At 41.5% G+C, this 22694-nt stretch overlaps 1 long non-coding RNA gene across 1 annotated transcript; it reads right to left on the reverse strand.

Moving 5' to 3' along the window:
• Positions 1-3772: 3772 nt before the first annotated feature.
• On the reverse strand, positions 3773-22372 carry LOC118018988. The gene is made up of 3 exons (XR_004681532.1): positions 22103-22372; positions 13898-13985; positions 3773-3803 (listed from the first exon to the last, which is right to left on the reverse strand). It is a non-coding gene; the product is annotated as an uncharacterized LOC118018988 (long non-coding RNA).
• Between the last annotated feature and the right edge of the window lie 322 nt (positions 22373-22694).

A 22694-nucleotide genomic window follows, 5' to 3' on the forward strand; every position in this document is an offset into this window, starting at 1 on the left:
GCTGTTAGCAGTGGAAATGTCAGTGGCTAGATTTTTAATCTAGTTTGATGGTACAATAGATAAGATTTGCTGATAACAGAATGTAGGGTATGAAATAAAGACTGTCTAGGTTTTGGGGCTGAATGACTGAAAGAATTAAGTTGTCATTTACTGAGAGAAGAAGAAAAGGTTTTGGAAATGGGAAGATCAAGAACTCAGTTTTAGACATGTTAAATTTGAGATATCTGTTAAATTTCCAAGGAGGCAGCTGAATATACCATTTTGAGTTCAGAGAAGATTGGGCTGGCGATACAAAATTTGGGAGTCATCAGAATATAAATGGCATCACAATTCGAGTTCTTTGGGAAGCACATTCTGAGGCAGACTTTAGTGTTTCAGCTGTTTAATAGAGAATGAATGTCCTTAAGATCAACATCTCTGGAAGGCAAGTAGAGGAAGCAGGATTGGGCAGAAGCATTTGAGCTACAATGCCGGCCCGACACCCTCAGCTGATTCCATGGGGAGCTCTGTTTGAAATGGCCTGTTAGCGTTGTCCTATGTGAGGTTGAAATAGGAAGGCCTCTTGACTCTACTAGCTGTTGACTTTTGACCATCCCCAGAAAGACATGGCCTTAGGCAAGCCTTGCACCTGAGGCATCCCTGAAAGGGCCAACAGCTGAAGGCTGCCCACTGACAGGACCATTAGCAGCTAGGGCAAGAGGCCTTCCTTGTAGGAGTATCTGGGTGGTTCATCATAGTGTCCACCACTGATGATATTTAAAACCACAAGACTGGATGAGCTCACCAAGAGAGTGACAGAGTTAAAGGAGAGGTACAATGACAGGGACCCGGGGCACCTTTAGGGATAAGGCGAATAAGAAGGAACCAGCAAGGGAGTAGGAGAAGTAGCTAATGAAGAGAAAAGATCAGTGAGTGTGGGATCCTACAAGTCAGGTCAAGAAAATATAAAACAACAACAGCAATAGCTGTTCTTAGTACAATTTAATCCTGACAACACTATGAAGTAGATTCTAGTAGATTCACACTATTCGTAGATCCCACGTTATATATGACAAACTTGAGGCCAGCATTTAAGAGCCTTTCTCAAGGTTACACAGCTGGTGGTGGTGGTGGTGGTGGTGGAGCTGGGATTTGGAACTTCTTCTGGATCAGGAGTCCACACTCTTGACTGCCTCACTACATGGATCCAAAGAACGGTGTAAAATGCTGCCAATAGGTGAAGTAAAAAGACCAAGAATTGACCATCAAATTTGACAGTGTGAACTTAGCAAAGTTAGTTTTACTGGAAGATAGGTGTGAAAGCCTGAAGACAGTAAATTCAAACATAGTACTTTCAACACAGGGTATTGAAATTATCCATTTACTTGTTTATCTCCCTGCACAGACTACAAGCGTACTGAGGAGAGAGACTATGTTTTGTCTGCTTGTTTACGGTGTCTGGCACAGAGTAGGTGCTTAAGAGGTAGATGTTGAATGAACACAGGTTTATTTGTTCACTTTTTTATCTGATGACAAAATTCCTTTGTCTTCACTCTACTGTGTGTCCTCCTGATAGAGTCCAATCCTATAAATGTTTGTTGAGGGCGCCTGGGTGGCTCAGTCATTAAGCGTCTGCCTTTGGCTCAGGTCATGATCCCAGGGTCCTGGGATCGAGTCCCACATCGGGCTCCCTGCTCCGCAGGAAGCCTGCTTCTCCCTCTCCCACTCCCCCTGCTTGTGTTCTTGCTCTCGCTGTCTCTCTCTCTGTCAAATAAATAAATAAAATCTTTAAGAAAAAATAAAAAAATAAAAATAAAAAATAAATGTTTGTTGAATCACTAATAGGACGAGAGAAGGATACCCAAATCTGTGTGTGTGTGTGTATACTTGTGTGTGCACACAGGTCTGCAGGTGAAGAGTGTATTTGGAGGTGGAGTGATGATTTCTAATCCAGGCCTCTTTAGTAGACACTGTTCCATTTCTTCCATCTTGGGATTTAAGAAAGCAGCATGGAAGGCCAGGTGTTAACATGTTGGGTGTTTTTCTCCTTTTTCAATCTTCCAGCAATAAACTTTTTTAAAGAAATAAACCAAATATCATGTCTGCTTCTTTACTTCTGAAACATGACTTCCCCCAAGCCTTGGGTTGAAAAACGACCTTTATTTAGACAAGTTTAATGGAACTACTGCCCACTGCCCAAGCTGCGCGTCCTCTGTGATCTTGAAGCAGATGCTGCAGGAAGCCTCCCCTGGGCTGGATAAGGGGCTGAAGCAAGTGGCTCAGCAACATGTTTCTCTTTAGATATTTTTTCTGCCATTTGGGCTGCAGTAATTTCCAGTGACTAATGAAGTGAATGGTGAAAGCTTACTTTTCAATCAAAACTCACTTCAGGGGCGCCTGGGTGGCTCAGTCCTTAAGTGGCTTGGGTCACGATCCCAGGGTCCTGGGATTGAGCCCCACATGGGGCTCCTGCTCAGCGGGAGGCCTGCTTCTCCCTCTCCCACTCCCCCGGCTTGTGTTCCTTCTCTCGCTGTCTCCCTCTCTCTGTCAAATAAATAAATAAAATCTTTTAAAAAATAAAAATGGATTAATATTAAGTCCTACTTTTAGGTGCTTAAATACCACTTGAGGCCAAGCAGGCAGGGGAAAATACGGACTAGAAGCAGCATGAGTAATATGTTGCCAAGTTATAATACATGATGGAAAACTCCTCTCAGATAAGCTTGAGCCAAAGAGAGATTTATTGACCCATGTACTCAAAAAGCCCAAAGGCACCTTAACTTCAGGCAGATCAGTGTCAGGGACTCAAAACAGGTCATCGTAGCTCACTCTCCCTCCACATCTCATCTCTGATTTCCTCTGAACTGGCTTCATTCTCACTCTGGCCATGTAGGGGCAAGTTGACTGCAGCAGTTCTGGCTTAATATCCTTTTACTTTCAAATCTAGAGACCCAGAACTTCTTATTTTAGCAGTCCAGTTTAAGTCCTAAAATTAAGTCTCATTGGCTCTGATTGGTCTAACTTAAGTCACATGCCCATCCTGGAACCAATCAGTGTAGCCCAGGAGATATTTTATCAGTTAGAGATGCCTTCAACTACCAACAAGAACATGATAAAAGAAAATGAAGTTCATGTCCCTTACTTACAAAGACACGTGGAATGCACAGCTCCTGCTGATTCTATGGACTAACAACTTCCATAGTTCTTTGGCCTTTTCTTCAGGATTGCAAGATGGCTGATGCAGTTCCCCCCAGAAAATAGGACACCCAGGTTTTAGGCAGCAAAGAGATGTGGGCAGCAAATGTTCCTCTTTGAGGAAAGCAAAAGCTTTCCCCAAAGCACCCAGCAGACTTCTGCTCACAACTCACTGGCCACAACTGGGTCACAAGGCTGCCTCTACGTTCAAGGGAGGTTGGGCAGCCAACTATTTTGCTCTTCCAGACTCCAGTTGACTTAGGCCGGGAAGAAGGGGGTTGGGGATGGGAATTGGGTTAGCCAATCAATGGGCTCTGCCACAGATGCAATGCTGTGATTGGCCAGGCCTGATTCATATGCCTACCTCTAAAGCTGGGGTGGACTCTTCCCCCGCCCAGGACCAATGAACTGAACATGATAGAGGAAAATTGGGTGCTATAAACATAAAAGGAATAATAAATGCTAGTCAGACAAGAGTAAAAGCTGTCTGTTATTACTTATGTTTGAGGTTACTTTGGGATCTGGCCTCCCCAGAAGGGCACAGTATCTATCGCTAGATATAAGAAAGCAGAAGTTACATGTATTTACCTCAGCATTGTCTTAGGTGATGCTTCAGGTCCCCTTCAACTCTAAAGGGTTAAATAATAATAGCAACAATTACATGAACACCTCCAATTTATTTGAGGATAGTCCTCTCAAAAACTTCCTGCCTCTTTCATCCATCTATCACTCAAGAGCATCTGTTGGTGTGTTAAGGAATATTTGTTTTATTTAGTGATTGTTTACAGATTAAGGAAGATAGACCAAGAATTAGTGTTAGGTGCTTTTGGATGGATTATTTTCTGAAGTTCTTACCACAGCCATCCATTTACTGATGAGGAAATTAAAGTTAGGTGATTTGTTCAAGGTCACTTAATAATATGTTCCAAGCTGTAAGTCTCCTTACTCAGAACATAGTATTCTTCTTGCCACACCACACACCAGCACACTCCCTCAGAACAGACTGGGCCCATTCAAATGAAAGCAGGTTGGTTCCTGAGTATTCCAGAAACTTTCTTTTCCTCCTTGTAGAAGTGAATGAAATGGGGCACCTGGCTGGTTCAGGTCATGATCCCAGGGTCCTGGGACCAAGTCCTGTGTTGGCTCCCTGCTCAGCAGGGAGTCTGCTTCTCCCTCTACCCTTCCCCCCACTCGTGCTCTCTCTCTCTCTCAAAAATAAATAAATAAAAAATCTTAAAAATTAAAAAAAAAGAAGTGAATGAAACGCCAATTGCTCTTGGACTGAAGGCTCTGATTTTCTTCAAGCCCCTCTGCCTTAATTAAGTGTGGTCACTTAAGACAGCTGGCGTGGGTTTTGTGACTTCTTTCATCTGAATGCTCCAAGGGCTTCCAAATGGCCTTGTGCCCTGAAGGAAACAAGTCGGTCTGATAGCCAGAGTCCTGGCTTCCCAGGCCACTGACCGTCCTCAGGGCCCTGGTGCCCTCTGCTATGTGCAGAGCAGGGGAGTTGGCTTTCTGCCACCACAGCGGATACCAACTGAGCAAGGTGTTCCTAGGGAGGAATTAGAGAGGCTAATCTGTCAAGCCTGTCGGGTCTGGCTGCCAGGGCTTCCTCCACATTCTGAAGTGTGGAGTTGGACGTCATTTGAGTGCAGTTTTCTAACTCTGCCCTTGGCAGAAACACAGATCTCTGAATACAGCTTCTGCCATTGCTGTGCACTCAATATGAACTTTTTAATGTGTGGTTGACTAGGAAGCTGTTAACTCTTTTGATTTTTTTTTTTTTTTTTTTTTAAGGGAGAGAGAGGGCCCGTGAGTGGTGGGGGTGGGGGCAGAGGGAGAGAGAGAATCTCAAGCAGACTCTGTGCTGACCGGGAAGCCCCACCCAGGGTTCGACCTCATGACTGACTGTGAGATCATGACTTGAGGTCGGATGCTTAACCAACTGATTCACCCCCAGGCGCCCCAGGTGCTAACTCTTTTAAAAATCCAGGTTACAGGGGTGCCTGGGTGGCTCAGTCAGTTAAGTGTCTGCCTTCGGCTCAGGTCATGATCCTGGAGTCTCCGGATCGAGCCCCATATCGGGTTCCCTACTCAGCAGGGAGTCTGCTTCTCCCTCTGTCCCCCACCCTGCTCGTGCTCTCTCTCTCTCATTCTCAAATAAATAAATAAATAAATAAATAAATAAATAATCCAGGTTACAAAACTGTACAGGTGAGTAGGTAACAATAGCCCACTCAATAAAATGCACGAGGTTCACCTATTTGGAACAAATTTTCTTTACATTGCATTGATCAGTTGTACAATAACCAGTAAACACTTAGAGACACTTTAACATTTATTGTTGGAGTAAGTTATGTCTAACTATTACAAATATGAAAAGGAATCTGAACTCTTATCAGATACTACCTTTATGTCAACTTAGAAAGAAAAATCTCTACTACATTTCGTTCAAGCTTTGGAATTAATGTAATTAAAGAGTGACCTAAATTATAATGTGAGCTATTTAAAAATGGGCTACCATGTGTGACTGCTTTTTTTGATCTTCAACCAGCAATCGTTTCAATACCGTGCAAACAAAATAAAATGTAGAAATAAATTATTACACAACATGCCAATTTCAAATTTTTCTATTTATAATGATCAAAAGTTTGCTCTGGTAAAGTCATTGACCTTAATATTAATAAGCTAACATTACCAATTACACCCTATAAAATATATTCATTCAAAAGGCAAACCTATGAAGACAGTAAAAAGATCCATGGTTGCAGGGGTTTGCTGGGGTTGGAAAGAAGATGAATAGGCAGAGCAGAGCAGACAGTGCAAATAAGGCGGTGAAAATACTCTGTATGATTCTATAAAGATGGATGCGTGTCATACATTTGTCCAAATCTATAGAACGCATAACACCAACAGTGAACCCTTAGGTGAACTATGGACTTTGGATGATTATGATTTGTCAGTGCAGGTTCATCCTTGGTAACAAATGTACTGCTCAGGTGAGTGATGATAATGGGGGAAACTATGCATGTGTGGGAGCAAGGGGTATATGGGAAATCTCTGTACCTTCCTATCAATTTCATTGTCTACCTAAAACTGTTCTAGAAAATGGAGTCTTGGGAAAAAATGTGATATATTCATATAATGAAATACTATTCAGCAATCAAAAGAAACAAACTACTGGAACTAGCAACAACATAGATAAATCTTAGAAATCTGCTGAGTGAAAGGCGCCACACACAAAATAGTATACAATTCCATTTATGTGAAGTCCAAGACCAGGCTAATCTATGAGGACAAAAATCAGAACTGTGGTTCCTTGGGGTGCCTGGCTGGCTCAGTCAGTAGACCATGTGACTCTTGATCTCGGGGTTGTGAGTTTGAGCCCCACTTTGGGTAAAGAGATTACTTAAAAATAAAATATTTTTTTAAACTTTTTTTTAAGATTTTATTTATTCATTTGATAGAGAGAAACACAGCAAGAGAGGGAACACAAGCAGGGGGAGTGGGAGAGGGAGAAGCAGGCTTCCCGCTGAGCAGGGAGCCCGATGCGGGGCTCGATTCCAGGACCCTGGGACCATGACCTGAGCCGAAGTTAGACGCCTAACGACTGAGGCACCCAGGCGCCCAAAAAATAAAATCTGAAAAAAAAAAAGAACTGTGGTTCCTTAGGAAGAAGGTGAACAGACAGGAAAGGGCATGAAGAAACTTCCTGAAGTGACAGAATATTATCTTTTTTTTAGGGGGTGGTTAGAGAGGTATGTGCAATTGTCAAAACTCCCTGAGCTGATGACTTGAGATCTATACATGTAATTTCATGTTAAATATTGCAATTTGAAATGGAAGGATTAGGGGAGGGAAAGGAGGAGAAGAGAGATGTGAAAACGTGCCCCAGCAGCTCTTGCCCTCAGCCCCACCTCCACCTTCTCTTTAGTAGCTGTAACTGCTGCCTAGTTTTTTGTTTGTTTTGTTTTTGTTTTTTTAATTTAGGGCTAGAGGAGAAAGGAGAGAAAATGCATGTGTTTTTATTGGATGTGGAGGCTGGCTATGGGAATACATGTTTATGTGACCAATGATTGCTGTGGAAGTATTGTTTGAAATGGTGTGGTTTTAAATAGCTCACATTATAATTTAGGTCACTCTTTAATTACATTAATTCCAAAGCTTGAACGAAGTGTAGTAGAGATTTTTCTTTCTAAGTTGGTATGAAGGTAGTATCTGATAAGAGTTCAGATTCCTGGGCGCCTGGGTGGCTCAGATGGTTAAGCGTCTGCCTTCGACTCAGGTCATGATCCCAGGGTCCTGGGATCGAGTCCCGCATCGGGCTCCCTGCTCAGCGGGAAGCCTGCTTCTCCCTCTGCCTCTCTCTCTCTCTGCCTCTTATGAATAAATAAAATCTTTAAAAAAAAAAAAAAAGAGGGGCGCCTGGGTGGCTCAGTTGGTTAAGCGACTGCCTTCGGCTCAGGTCATGATCCTGGAGTCCCGGGATCGAGTCCCGCATCGGGCTCCCTGCTCAGCAGGGGGTCTGCTTCTCCCTCTGACCCTCCTCCCTCTCATGCTCTCTGTCTCTCATTCTCGCTAACTCAAATAAATAAATAAAATCTTTTTAAAAAAATAATAAATAATTAAAAATTTAAAAAAAAGAGTTCAGATTCCTTTTCATATTTGTAATAGTTAGACATAGCTTACTCCAACAATAAATGTTCAAGTGTCTCTAAGTGTTTACTGGTTATTGTACAGCTGATCAATGCAATGTAAAGAAAATTTGTTCCAAATAGGTGAACCTTGTGCATTTTATTGAGTGTGCTATTGTTTATTGAGTGTATTACTGACAACTGCAAATAAGTATTTGAAGGCTCTGGTGAAAAGAGTAAGGCTGATGCAATCTTCTTCCAGAAAAACAAATTTCAGTTGCTCTAAAAGTTTTTCCAAGCAATTTTCAGAGTTGGTGTGGCATAGGTGTGTTCAAAACTATCCTTAGACCTGTAGTGTGAAAAATTCAGCTACTCAATACATGGGGTTTTCTAGTTATTTCTTATATAATGTGACAATATTTTCAAATATTCTGATGAAATAATCGCTACCTCTTAGAGCACGCATATAATGAACCAAGACTACAAAGTACAAAGCTGAGTAATCAAAATAGTGTGATACTGGCACAAAAATAGACACACAGATCAATGGAACAAAATAGGCTAGAAATAAACCCATGATTATATGGTCAGTTAATCTTTGACAAAAGAGGCAACAATATGCAATGGGGGAAAAGATGGTCTCTTCAACAAATGGTGTTGGGAAAACAAGAGAGCTACATGCAAAAGAAGGAAAGTGGACCACTTTTTTTTTTTTTTAAGATTTTATTTATTTATTTGACAGAGAGACACAGCGAGACAGGGAACACAAGCAGGGGGAGTGGGAGAGGTGAAGCAGGCTTCCTGCCGAGCAGGAATCCTGATGCGGGGCTCGATCCCAGGACCCTGGGATCATGACCTGGCAGACGCTTAACGATTGAGCCACCCAGGCGCCCCAAGTGGACCACTTTTTTATAACACACACACACACACACACACACTAAATGAATTAAAGGCCTAAATGTGAGACCTGAAACCATTAAATTCCTAGAAGAAAACATAGATAGTGATTTTGTTGACATTAACTGTAGAAACATTTTTCCAGATTATATCTCCTCAGGCAAGGGAAACAAAAGCAGAATTAGACTATTAGGACTACACCAAAATAAAAAGCTTAAGCAGTGTACAGATTTAATGCAATCCCTATCAAAATGTCAACGGCATTTTTCACAGAACTAGAACAAGTAATCCTAAAATTTCTAAGTAGCCACAGAAGACCCTGCGTAGCAAAAGCAATCTTGAAAAAGAAGAACAAAACTGGAGGTATCATAATCTCAGATTTCAAGAGATACTACAAAGCTGAAGTAATCAAAACAGTATGGTCCTGGCACAAAAGCAGACACATAGATCAATGGTACAGGAAAGAGAGCCCAGAAATAAACCCATGATGATATGGTCAATTAATCTTCAACAATAGAGGCAAGAATATGCAATGGAAAAAAGTCTCTTCAACAGTGTTGGGAAAACTGGGTAGCCACAAAAGAATGAAACTAGACTACTTTCCTACACCATACACAAATGTAAACTCAAAAGGGATTAAGGACCTAACGTGAGACTTGAAACCATAAAAATCCCAGGAGAGAACACAGGCAGTAATTTCTCTGACATCGGCCATAGCAACATTTTTCTAGATACATCTCTTGAGGCACGGGAAACAAAAGCAAAAATAAACTATTGGGACTACATCAAAATAAAAAGCTTCTGGACAGCAAAGGACATAATCAACATAACAAAAAGACAACATACTGAATGGGAGAAGAGATTTGTAAGTGACATATCCAATAAAGGGTTAGTATCCAAAATATATAAAGAACTTATACAACTCAACACCAAAAAACCACATAATCAATTGAATAATGGGCAGAAGACATGACCAGACATTTTTCTAAAGAAGACATACAGATAGCCAACAGACACATGAAAAGATGCTCAGCAGCACTCATCATCAGGGAAATGCAAATCAAAACCACAATGAGATACCACCTCACATCTGTCAGAATGCTATAATCTAAAACACAAGAAACAAGTGTTGGTGAGGATTTGGAGAAAAAGGAACCCTTGCTCACTGTTGGAAATGCAATTGGTATAGCCACTGTGGAAGACAGTATGGAGGTTCCTCAAAAAATTAAAAACAGAATTACCATACGATCCAGTAATTGCACCACTGGGTATTTACCCAAAAATACAAAAACACTAATTCAAAAAGATATATGCACCCCTATGTTTATGGCAGCATTATTTACAATACCCAAATTATGGAAGCAGCTCAAGTGTCCATTGATAGATGAATATACAAGAAGATGTGTTATATATATTATACATTACACTTATGCGGTGCTCTGGGCTCTCTTTTCTGTACCATTGATCTATGTGTCTGCTTTTGTGCCAGGACCGTGCTGCATATACACATCTTCTTTTGTGTATACACACACACACACATACACACACATACACACACAATGGAATATTACTCAGCCTTAAAAAGAATGAAATCTTGCCACTATAACAACATGGATGGATCTAGAGGGTATAATGCTAAGTGAAATAAATCAGTAAGAGAAAGACAGATACCATATGATTTCATTCATATGTGGAATTTAAGAAACAAAACAAATGAAGAAACAAAGAAAAAAAGAGACAAACAAAAAAAAGCCTCTTAAATACAGAGAACAAACTGGTGGTTGACAGAGGGGAGGTGGGTGAGGGGATGGGTGAAATAGGTGAAGGGGATTAAAAATACATTTATCAGGGCGCCTGGGTGGCTCAGTTGGTTAAGCGACTGCCTTCAGCTCAGGTCATGATCCTGGAGTCCCGGGATCGAGTCCCACATCGGGCTCCCTGCTCAGCAGGGAGTCTGCTTCTCCCTCTCCCGCTCCCCCCTCTCATGTGTTCTCTCTCATTCTCTCTCTCTCAAATAAATAAATAAAATCTTAAAAAAAATACATTTATCATAATGAGCATTGAGTAATGTAATGAAATGTTGAATCATTATATTGTACACCTGAAACTACTATAGCACTGTATGTTAAATATACTTCAAAAAAACAAACAAACAAAATTTAAATATTTTTGCCAAAATAAACAGGTTTGAAGGTATTCTCACATAATATTGATATTGCCTTATTCTTTTGCTTTTTTTGCTCACAGAGTTCATAACAAGCTGATAAGCTGATTTCTCATCTCTTTTCATTCTATCCTTTTCAGTAGAACTTGCAAAAACAATAACAATGAAAACGGCCATATAAATCTAAATGTTGTATTTAATTTGTCTGGGCCTGAATTCTAAAGAATATAAAATATTTAGGGCGCCTGGGTGGCTCAGTTGGTTAAGCGACTGCCTTCGGCTCAGGTCATGATCCCAGGGTTCTGGGATCAAGTCTCGCATCGGGCTCCCTGCTCAGCAGGGAGCCTGCTTCTCCCTCTGACCCTCCCCCCTCTCATGCTCTCTCTCTATCTCATTCTCTCTCAAATAAATAAATAAAATCTTTAAAAAAAATATGTGTATAGGGCGCCTGGGTGGCTCAGATGGTTAAGCGTCTGCCTTCGGCTCAGGTCATGATCCCAGGGTCCTGGGATCAAGTCCCACATCGGGCTCCCAGCTCAGCGGGGAGCCTGCTTCTCCCTCTGACCCTCTCCCCTCTCATGCTGTTTCTCTCTCGCTCGCTCTCTAAAAAATAAATAAAATCTTTAAAAAAAAATATGTGTATAAAGAATATAAAATATTTAAATGTGATATTTTTGGCCCCGTGTTCTTCCTATTTTTCACAATATATCACAACTTGTTAAGTATAGCCATAGGCAGTTCATTTTTCAGATTATTTACCTGAAACAGCAAAATGATACAGTGCTTTCTTATCATGTCTTTGGAAAGAAGGTTCTGCAATTAACTAAATTTTAGTTAATAATACACTCTTGGGGTTTGAACTACATTGTTGGAATTTATAATTGTGACTAATGTGTAACATTTCAGTGCTTGACAAAATTCTAGTATTCTACTGAACTAAAATACAGAAAGAACACTTTGCTAATTTGAAGTGTATTAAAAGGGGAGGCAAGAAAAGGATTTTATATGAGTTCATTTATCTTCATTAAATAACAATAAAGACTTTGTCAACTTTACCAGAAGAAGCACAAGATGAGGAGGGGAAGGGGAGAGAAAGGAGAGGGAAAAAGAGAAAGGAAGGAGGAAGAGGAAGACAGAAGGGGAGGGGAAGGAAAGAGGAAGGGGAGATGCAGAGGGAGGAGGAGGAGAAGGTAGGAAAAGAAATGGAAGGTGGAATAGAAAGAAAATGGTGAATGAAAAGAATTAGAGAGAAAGTGACAAACAGAAGATCCAAATTAGAAAACCTGAAAGGAGCTTTTAAGTGTAGGGATTAGGTAAGGGTACAAATGATATAAGAAGCTAGGTGATGGTTACCTGGGAGTCTATTATACTATTCTATTTACTTTGTATGTATTTGAAAATTTCCATAATAAAAAGGTATTTTTAAAAAAGAAATCAATGTCAGCCATCATATTAACAGAATTAAGGAGGAAAAAACATATGATTACCTCAGTAGATACAGAGAATGATTTCATAAAAGTTAACACCTGTTCATGATAAAAAAAACTCTTAGCAAACTTAAAATTGAAAGGCACTTCATTAATCTGATAAGGTTGTCTATAAAATCCTGTGGTTGACATCAAACTTGGTAATGAAATATTGAACACTTCCCTCTAAGTTGAAATAAAGCAAAGATGTCCATTCTCATCACTACTATTCAAAATTGTACTGGTGGTTTTAGCCAGTGCAGCAGGGCAAGGCAAGAGGAAAGGGATAAAGATTGTAAAGAAAAAGAAAAACTTCCTTTTCTGCAGGTGACATGACTACATATGTAGAAAATCCATGGGAAGCTATAAACAAATTACTAGAAACAATAAGTGAATTTGGCAAGATTGCAGGATACAAATTCAATATGCAAAATAAATAGTATATCTACTGGTAATAATTCAAAAATGAAACTGAAACAAAACTATTTAAAATAATAAAAAATAGGGGCGCCTGGGTGGCTCAGTCGTTAAGCGTCTGCCTTCGGCTCAGGTCATGATCCCAGGGTCCTGGGATCGAGCCCTGCATCGGGCTCCCTGCTCCGCGGGAAGTCTGCTTCTCCCTCTCCCACTCCCCCTGCTTGTGTTCCCTCTCGCGCTGTGTCTCTCTTTGTCAAATAAATAAATAAAATCTTAAAAAAATAATAATAAAAAATAAAACATCTGGAATAATTTTAATAAAACTGTGCAAAACCTCTACATGAAAACAATAAGACAGTGGTGAGAGAGACTAAAGAAGACCTAAATAGATAAAGAGATACACCATATTCATGAATTAGAAGACTGAATATGGTTAAGATGACAGTACTTACCAACTGTTCTATAAAATTCCAATAAAAACTCCAACAGGGTTTTTTCATTGAAATTTACAAGCTTATTCTAAAATGTATATGGAAATGAACAGGACCCAAAATAGCTAAAAGAATCCTGAAGAAGAAAAGCAAAGTTTGAGGGCATACTCTACTTAATTTCAAGACTTACTACAATGAGGGGCGCCTGGGTGGCTCAGTCAGTTAAGGGTCCAACTCTTGGATTCAGCTCAGGTCCTGATTAGGCTCTGTGCTCAGCAGGGAGTTGGCTTGCTCCTCCCCCCACTTGAGCTGTCTCTCTCACGCTCAAATAAATAAATGTCTTCTTTTAAAAAGAAGACTTGGGGCACCTGGGTGGCTCAGTTGTTAAGCGTCTGCCTTCGGCTCAGGTCATGATGCCAGGGTCCTGGGATCGAGCCCCACATCGGGCTCCCTGCGCTGCGGGAAGCCTACTTCTCCCTCTCCCACTCCCCTTGCTTGTGTTCCTTCTCTCGCTATCTCTCTCTGTCAAATAAATAAATCTTTAAAAAAATAAGATAAAATAAAAATTTTAATAAATAAATAAATAAATAAAAAGAAGACTTACTACAATGAAAAGCCATAGTACTGAAAGACGAGGTAGTATTGGCATAAGGATGGGTAAATAGATCAATGGTACAGAATTGAGAGTCTGAAAATAGGTCCCCACATACATACCATCAATTGATTCTGACGAAATAGCCAAAGCAATTCAATGAAGGAAGAAAGTTTCCCAGTAGACAGTGCTGCAACAAGTGGGGGATATCTGTAGGAGAAAAAAATATTACAGACCACTCCCCAACCCCAACTTCAAAGCATATTATACAAAAATTAACTTGAGATGCATCATAGGCCTAAAAGTGAAAACTAAAATTCTAAAGCTTTTAGAAGAAAACATAGGAAAATATCTTTGTAATCTGGGGGTGGAGGAATGGGAGGTTGAAAAACATTTTTTAGGTAGGACACAAAAAGCACTAACCAGGTGTGAAGGCTGCTTGTGATTCTCTCTCTTCCTTTCCCTCTGCCCCCCCCCCACTTGCACATGTGTGCGTGTGAGGGCTCTCTCTCTCTCAAACAAAAAAAGAGTTAAGAGAAATGAAGACATATGTTCATACAACAACTTGTACACAAATGTTCATAGCAGCATTATTCATAATAGCCAAGAAGTGGAAACCGCCCAAAGGTCCATCATCTGATGAACTGATAGCAAAACATGACATGTCCTTACAATACTGTTATTCAGCCATGAAAAGGAACTAAGTACTGATGCATGGTATAACATGGGTGAACCTTGAGAACATTATGCTAAATTAAAGAAGCCAGCCACAAAAGGTCACGTGATAATATTCTTCCATTTACGTGAAATATACAGAATAGGAAAATCTATAGAGACAGAAAGTACATTAGTTGTTGCCAAGGGATGGGACAAGGGGGGCAAAATTGAGACTAACGGCTAATAGCACAGGGTTTCTTTATGGGGAGATGGAAATGTTCTGCAATTAGATGGTGGTGATGTTTGTAAAACATGGTGAACAGGGGCGCCTGGGTGGCTCAGTGGGTTAAGCGACTGCCTTCAGCCCAGGTCATGATCCTGGAGTCCCGGGATCGAGTCCCACATCGGACTCCCTGCTCAGCAGGGAGTCTGCTTCTCCCTCTGATCCTCCCCCCTCTCATGCTTTCTCTGTCTCATTCTCTCATTCTCACTCTCAAATAAATAAATAAAATCTTTAAAATAAAATAAAATAAAAAATAAAACCTCATCGAGGGCGCCTGGGTGGCTCAGTTGGTTAAGCGACTGCCTTCGGCTCAGGTCATGATCCTGGAGTCCCGGGATCGAGTCCCACATCGGGCTCCCTGCTCAGCAGGGAGTCTGCTTCTCCCTCTGACCCTCCTCCCTCTCACTCCCTCTCATGCTCTCTGTCTCTCGTTCTCTCTCTCGCAAATAAATAAAATCTTAAAAAAAAAACATGGTGAACAGCCTAAAAACCACTTAAATGTACACTTTAAAATGGTGAATTTTCTGGTATTTTATGGAGTATGGAATTTTGTAATATTCATACATGAATTTATATGAGGATTATATTTCAATAAAACAAAAACTTTTCTTACATTTTATTATTGCTGAAATAGGATTAAGAGCACCTTCCTATTTCTTACCTAAGAGAGGTGTTGAAAGAATAAGGGAGGAATGGACATGAAGCAGCTGAATTTTCAGTGAAAACACAACAGAAACGTATTTTTCTTATTTTCCAGATGAAATATTTGAGCAATGTATTCAGCAAAAGTAATAAATTTCCAATTTTACATTTACAAGATCTGCTCCCCCCTTTTCTTTAATGGTGTTTCTCATCCTTGTCCTTAATTTCTGAAGTCAAAACTCGCTTGAAATCTTCCTGAGTTTGCAAATAACTGTAAGTTTATCTAAGGCAGTCTACCTTGGCACCATCTCCAATTGTTCTCGAACTGTAAACAGAAAGGTGAAGGAGATTTGTAAGATAAAATTAAAAGCCACTAGAGGGCACTGTACCCCTTGTGGTTTGCAGTTAAGGATTTCTGCGCAGAAATCCTTTTTTATCTTAAAGTTATTATACTGAAGCCGGGATTGCTGTTTATTCACCTGGTCAAACCATTCATTATCTGGGTGGCCTTAGGAAAGTCTTTCAGCTTCTCTGGGTTTCAGCTTACACATCTGCAAAATGTGTGGGTTTGGCTATGCTGTTTCCAAGTTCCTGTCAACTCTAAAATTCCTGTTTTGTACTGCCTTAAAGGCAAGATAAAATCTGGCAAAATAGTTAAAGAGTTGTACCTGTTTTTTGTTATTTATTTATTTATTTATTTATTTATTTATTTATTTATTTATTTGAGAGAGAATGAGAGACAGAGAGCACGAGAGGGAAGAGGGCAGAGGGAGAAGCAGACCCCCCGCCGAGCAGGGAGCCCGATGCGGGACTCGATCCCGGGACTCCAGGATCATGACCTGAGCCGAAGGCAGTCGCCCAACCAACTGAGCCACCCAGGCGCCCCGTACCTGTTTTATTTTATCACTTTCTCCAGCTCGCTCAAACTGATTCCTCTTTCCCCCTTCCCTGTTTCTGTTTTTCCAGCTTTGACCTTTCCCTCTTAAGCACCATTTACTGACAACTTCTAATATGATATATAAACATTCTCAGAGCACTTGCCAAATTTTGTTTTGATTCTCACAAAAAAGTGGGCTTATAAGTATTATCTCCAGTGTACCTGGTGAGGAAACAGCAGGCCTGGAAGATTTTGGTGAATTGCCCACAGTAACAAAACCAGTCAGCTCTAGGACCTGGCCTTCAAACTCCAAAGCCTGTACTCCTCATGACAATATTCCCTGTTAATGGGAACCACTTTTGTGGGGCCTGAAGTATCCACATTTATGCTGGCAGGATTAGCTTTTACCACTGCTGTAACAAATTACCACAAACAGTGGCTTAAAACAACATAAATTTATGATCTTTCTGTTCCCTAAGCCTGAAGTCCAAAACAGACCTCACTGGGGTAAGATCAAGGCGTCAAGGGGAGTTTTGTTCCCTTCTGGAGGTTCTACATGAGAATTTGTTTCCCTGCATTTCTCAGCTTCTAGAAGCCACTTGCATTCCCTGGCTGCCAAACCCTTTCTTCCAACTTCAAAGCCAGCAATAGCAAATCCTTCTCACACTGTATCACTCTGACCTCCTGCCTCCCTCTTCCACTTTTCCTTTTTTAAAGATTTTATTTATTTACCTGAGAGAGAGAGAGAGAGAGCACGAGCAGGAGGAGGGGCAGAGGGAGAGGGGGAAGCAGACTCCCCACTGAGCAGGGAGCCCAACATGGGGACCCTGAGATCATGACCTGAGCCAAAGGCAGACGCTTCGACTGAGCCATCCAGGGCACCCCTTCACTCTTCTACTTTTAAGAATGCTTTTAATTACATTGGGTCCAGACAATCCAGGATAATCTCCTTATTTTAAGGTCAGCTGACTAGCAAATTTAATTCCATCTGCATCCCTAATTCCCTTTTGTCCTGTAATATAACATATTCACAGGTTCCAATGGTTAGAACATGAACATCTTGAGGGGGTTGCTTATTCTGACTACCACGTTGTCCATCTTTAGGAAAAAATACAAAGTTACAATTACAAAATTAGATATGATCCTATGAACACATATAGTAAACTTCATTAAATTCATGGAAAATCTGTTTCTCATTTATTTTTTTTTTTAAGATTTTATTTATTTATTTGACAGAGCGAGAGGGAGAGAGCCCAAGCAGCGGGGAGCCACAGAGGGAGAGGGAGAAGCAGACTCTCCGCTGAGCAGGGAGCCGGACGTGGGGCTTGATCCCAGGACCCTGGGGTCATGACCTGAGCCGAAGGCAGCCGCTTAACCGACTGAGCCACCCAGGCGCCCCTGTTTCTCATTTATTTATTCAGTTTTTTTATTGAGGTAAATTCATATAACATAAAGTTAACCATTTTAAAGTATACATTTCAGTGGTATTTAATACATTCACAATGTTGCACAACTAGCACCTATATCAAGTTCTAAATCATTTTCATTACTCCAAAGAAAACTCCATACCCATTAAGCAATCATTCCCTTTCCCCCTACCCTTCAGACCCTGGCAATCACTAAATCTCCTTTCTATCTCTACAGATTTACCTATTCTGGATATTTCATAAAATGGAAACATATAACTTGTGACCTTTTGTGCCTTGCTACTTTCACTTACAATATTTGGATACATGCCATAGCATGTATCCGTACTCCATTCTTGTTTATGGCTGAATACTATTCCATTGTATGGCTATACCATATTTGTTCAGTGATGGTATTCAATGATGGGTGGTGAATTGTTTCCCACTTTTCACTACTATGAATAGTGCTGCTATGAACATTCCTGTATAAGTATTTGTTTGAATACTTGTTTTCAATTCTTTGGATATATACATAGAAGGGGGGTCATATGGTAATTCTCTAACTTTTTGAGGAACCACCAGATTGTTTTCTACAGTGTCTATACTATTTTCTATCCTCACCCGCAATGTATGAGGTTTCAAATTTCTTCACATCCTTGCCAGTACTTACTTTCTTTTTTAAAAAAATTACTATTTTAGCCATCCTAGTGGGTGTGAAATGGCATCTTGTAGTTTTGATTTGCATGTCTCTATTGATTAATAATGTTGAGTATCTTGTCATGTGTTTGTTGGCCATTTACATATTTTCTTTGGAAAATGTCTATTCAAGTCCTTCGCTCATTTTTTAACCAGGCTGTCTTTTTGTTATTGCATTGTAAGTGTTCTTTATGTACTCTGGATATTAGACCCTATAATTAGCAAATATTTTCTCCCATTCTGTAGGTGGTTGTCTTTTCACTTTTTAAAAAAAGATTTTATTTTAGGGGCGCCTGGGTGGCTCAGTCGTTAAGCGTCTGCCTTCGGCTCAGGTCATGATTCCAGGTCCTGGGATCGAGCCCCACATCGGGCTCCCTGCTCCGTGGGAAGCCTGCTTCTCCCTCTCCCACTCCCCCTGCTTGTGTTCCCTCTCTCACTGTGTCTCTGTCTCTGTCAAATAAATAAATAAAATCTTAAAAAAAAAAAAGATTTTATTTTATTTTCAAGATTTTAATATTTATTTATTTATTTATTTATTTATTTATTTATTTATTTTAGAGAGAGAGAGTGAGCATGAGCAGGAGGGGCAGAGGGAGAGGGAGAGAATCTCGAGCAGACTCCATGCTGAGCAGAGCCCAATGTGGGGCTTGATTTCATGACCCTGAGCTGAAACCAAGAGTCAGACCCTTAACTGACTGGGCCACCCAGGTGCCCCAAAGATTTTATTATTTTTAAGTAATTTTTAAGTAATCTCTACACCCAAAATGGGGCTCGAACTTCAACTCAGAGATCAAGAGTCGCATACTCCACCGACTGAGCCAGCTAAGTGTCCCTTTTACTTTCTTGATAATTATCCTTTGATGCACAAAAGCTTTTAATTTTTATGAAACCCAGTTTACATACTTTTACTTTTGTTGCTCCTCTTTTGGTATTGTATCTAAGAGTCCATTGCCAAATCCAAGACCATTACAATTTACCCGTTCTCTTCTAAGAATTTTATAGTTTAGCCCTTACTTTTAGGTTGTTGGATAATCCATTTGGAGTTGATTTTTGTATATGCTTTGAAGTAGGGATGCAACTTCATTCTTTTACATATGGATATCCAGTTGTCTCAGCACAAATTGTTGAAGAGACTTTCTTTTCCTATTGAATGGTCTTGGGACCCTTTTAGAAAATCAGTTGGCCATATATATATATTTTTTTAAAGATTATTTATTTATTTGACAGAGAGAGACACAGTGAGAGCAGGAACACAAGCAGGGGGATTGGGAGAGGGAGAAGCAGGCTTCCTGCTGAGCAGGGAGCCCGATGTGGGACTCGATCCCAGGATCCTGGGATCATGACCTGAGCCGAAGGCAGACGCTTAATGACTGAGCCACCAAGGCGCCCCAGTTGGCCATATATTTATGAGATTATTTCTGGACCCTCAATTCCATTCTTTTTGTCTATACATTTGTCCTTATGATGGTATCACACTGTTTTGATCACTGTAGCTTTGTAATAAGTTTTGTAATAAGGAAGTGTGAGTCCTCCGATTTTGTTCTTTTTCAATAATTTTATGACTAATTGGGGTCCTGTGCAATTCCATACAAATTTGCAGGTCATATTTTCCACTTCTGCAAAAATTCTGTTGGAATTTTAATAGGGATTGCATTGAATCTGTAGATCACACTGAGTAGTATTGCCATCTTAACAATATTAAGTCTTTCTATCCATGAACATGGATGTCTTTCCATTTATTTAGGTCTTCTTTAATTTTTTTCAGCAGCATTTTGTAGTTTTCAATGTATAGGTCTACTAACTTAATGTTGTTAAGGAATTTGGCCTCATCTAAAGAGAGGTCTGGCCTTTATTCAAGCTCCTGGGAGGTGACTTCTTAAAGCCTTGCAACTTCCCAAGTGATAGAAGAGTGTCTGTAATTCATGGTAGGTTCCTGGAGATCAACCCCAATAGTTTATGGTAATAAAACAACTCAGGGTGAGGGCTGGCAATGCCAGAAAGACCAACCATGTGATTGGAGAAGTAGGGCTTTGTGTCACATGGTAATAGCCCAACTACTGGGGTGGAGGTAGGTAGGGACTAGAGATTTGAGTTCCATCACCTGGGTGATGATTCATGTCAAGGAATGAAGCCTCAAAAAATGCTGGATACCAGGACTGGAGAGACTTTCTGTGATTGGCAAAACTCTTTCAACATTGTTACACATCATAGCTGGGAGAGAGGATTAGAATGTTGAGTTCAGACCCCTTCCAGATTCTGCCCTATGCTATTCTTCTCTTGCCTGATTTCAATTTATCCTTAACCTGTGATAAACATGACCTTGAGTATAACTTCCATTGAGTTCTGTGAGTCTTGCTAGCAAATTAGTGAGCCTGAGGGTGGTTTTGGGAACCTCCAATTTGTGGCCAGATGGTCTAAAGTGAGGGTGGCCCTGGGGACCTTCAAACTTACATACATACAGTCTAAAGCAAGGGCAGTTTGGGGGCACTGTTTCTTCAGAGTGTACTGTTGCCTAAATGCTTTGCAAACTCCTTAAATATAGCCCTAGGTATTTTAATCTTCTGGATGCTGTTGTAAATGAAATTGTTTTCTTAATTTCTTTTTCTCTTTGTTGTTAACAAATACTTATTCAGCACTTGCTATATGCTAGGCTCTGTCCCAGTGCTTCACAAACACTAGTTGTATTTCCCTAACAACCCTAATTAGGTGCTTTGGTTTTTGAAAACTGGGCAGTCTGGCTCCTGAGTCCATATTCTGAACCCATTACACTGCTGCTTTACAACACTTCTTTGAGAAATTTCCTGGGAATCACTCTATCCTCTCTCTTCCCACTGCCATTATAAATTCACCCCTGAACAAGAGTCTCCCACTCTGTCTCCCTAACTCAACTGTCTACAGTCAACCCTGAATGCTGCTGCCACCCTAACAATCCTAAAGCATCAGTGTTCAAGTCCTGGCCACCACAATGACATGAAGATCCTTCCTACTCTGCATTTATCAAAGGCAAAAACAATTGTTGCTCATAAGCAGTTCTTGGCTGTATATTCTACACTGTCTTCTGCTAACACTTTGAACTGTTACTGAAAAGTTTGCTGTGAAACAGAGGAAGAGTGGGTGAGAGGAAAGCACTTGGGACCTCTCAGAACCAGATCCCCCAAACGCCACTCCTCAGTCTGTTTCTTCATTTGCAAAACAAAATCTTAAGGCCAACTCATAGGATTGTTTTGAGAATTAAGTGTGTGTGGTAGGGGGTGGGAGTGGAGCGGTTGGACAAGGTCCCAGAATGCAGCGAATGCTCAACAAATGTTGGCTCTTTTGTACCTCAGCCTCCCCAAAGAAATTGTAATTTCTTGGAAGGCAGGGGCCTTGATTTATACCTTTTGGGTATTTCTTAAAAGTCAACATTTTTAAAAATGACTCTAACTGATATGCTCTGGTCTCTGGACTTGCTCAAGACATCAGTGGCTTTTACGACAAAATCAGGCTCTGGAGTCTGATTTCAAAGGCTGGCTACTGTTAGCTGTGTGACCCGTGGAAAATTGCTTAATCTCTCTGAGCCTCAGGTGCTTTACTTGTAAAATGTAGTACCCACTGCACAGGGTCACGAGGATTCAGGTGAAGTACTGAGCACATAATCAGCCCGCTAGCTGCAATTATATCCTGTCCCGAACATTCAGGGTCCATGAAAACTTGGCCTCTGCATTCTCGTTTCTCCATGTTTCCAACATACACACCTCCCTAGGGACCAGTCTCACCACCGTCTGACCTGCTCTTCTTTCCCGACTTCTGTTTAACACCCAGCATTCATCAAACGCCACAGGAGAGGCTCCGAGTCAGGCCCCCGGGGGTACGCCCCATTCCTCCTTGGGGGCTTTTCCCTTTTCTCTGCCAGAGACTGAGGGGGAGGCCGGCGCCGATGTCCCGCGCACGCGTCCGTCACGGCGAGGATGCGGGGTACTCGTGGCCGCGCAGGGCGTCGGTGCCCCCCGCCTGGTGGGGCCAGACAGGTGACCGCTCGCACTTGGGGGCAGGGGGCGGCGCCGGGCGGGCCGGCTCCGCCCCCGCGCGCAAGCTCCGGCCGGGCCGCGTTTAAGGCAGCGGCGCCCACCCCGCACACACGGTGTGGAGCGTTCCCACGGCGAGGGAGCCGCGTGCGGCCGACGGGAGCCCCGCCCCGCGCAGCCGCGTCACGTACACGCTTGGCGGCGCGAGCCGCGCAAACGGTTAGTTGGGCAGCGGCCGGCGGTGGCGCTGGGCGAGGGCTCCGCGGTGCCCCTGCCTCCCTGGCGGGTGGGAGGGAGCCTGGACGGGGGGCGGGGGGCACGCAGACCTGGGTCTTGAGGGAGGGAGGCTGCCCG

The sequence above is a fragment of the Mirounga leonina genome, unplaced genomic scaffold, assembly GCF_011800145.1.
Source record: "Mirounga leonina isolate KUSES-001 unplaced genomic scaffold, KU_Mleo_1.0 Mir_173, whole genome shotgun sequence".
NCBI lineage: Eukaryota > Metazoa > Chordata > Mammalia > Carnivora > Phocidae > Mirounga > Mirounga leonina.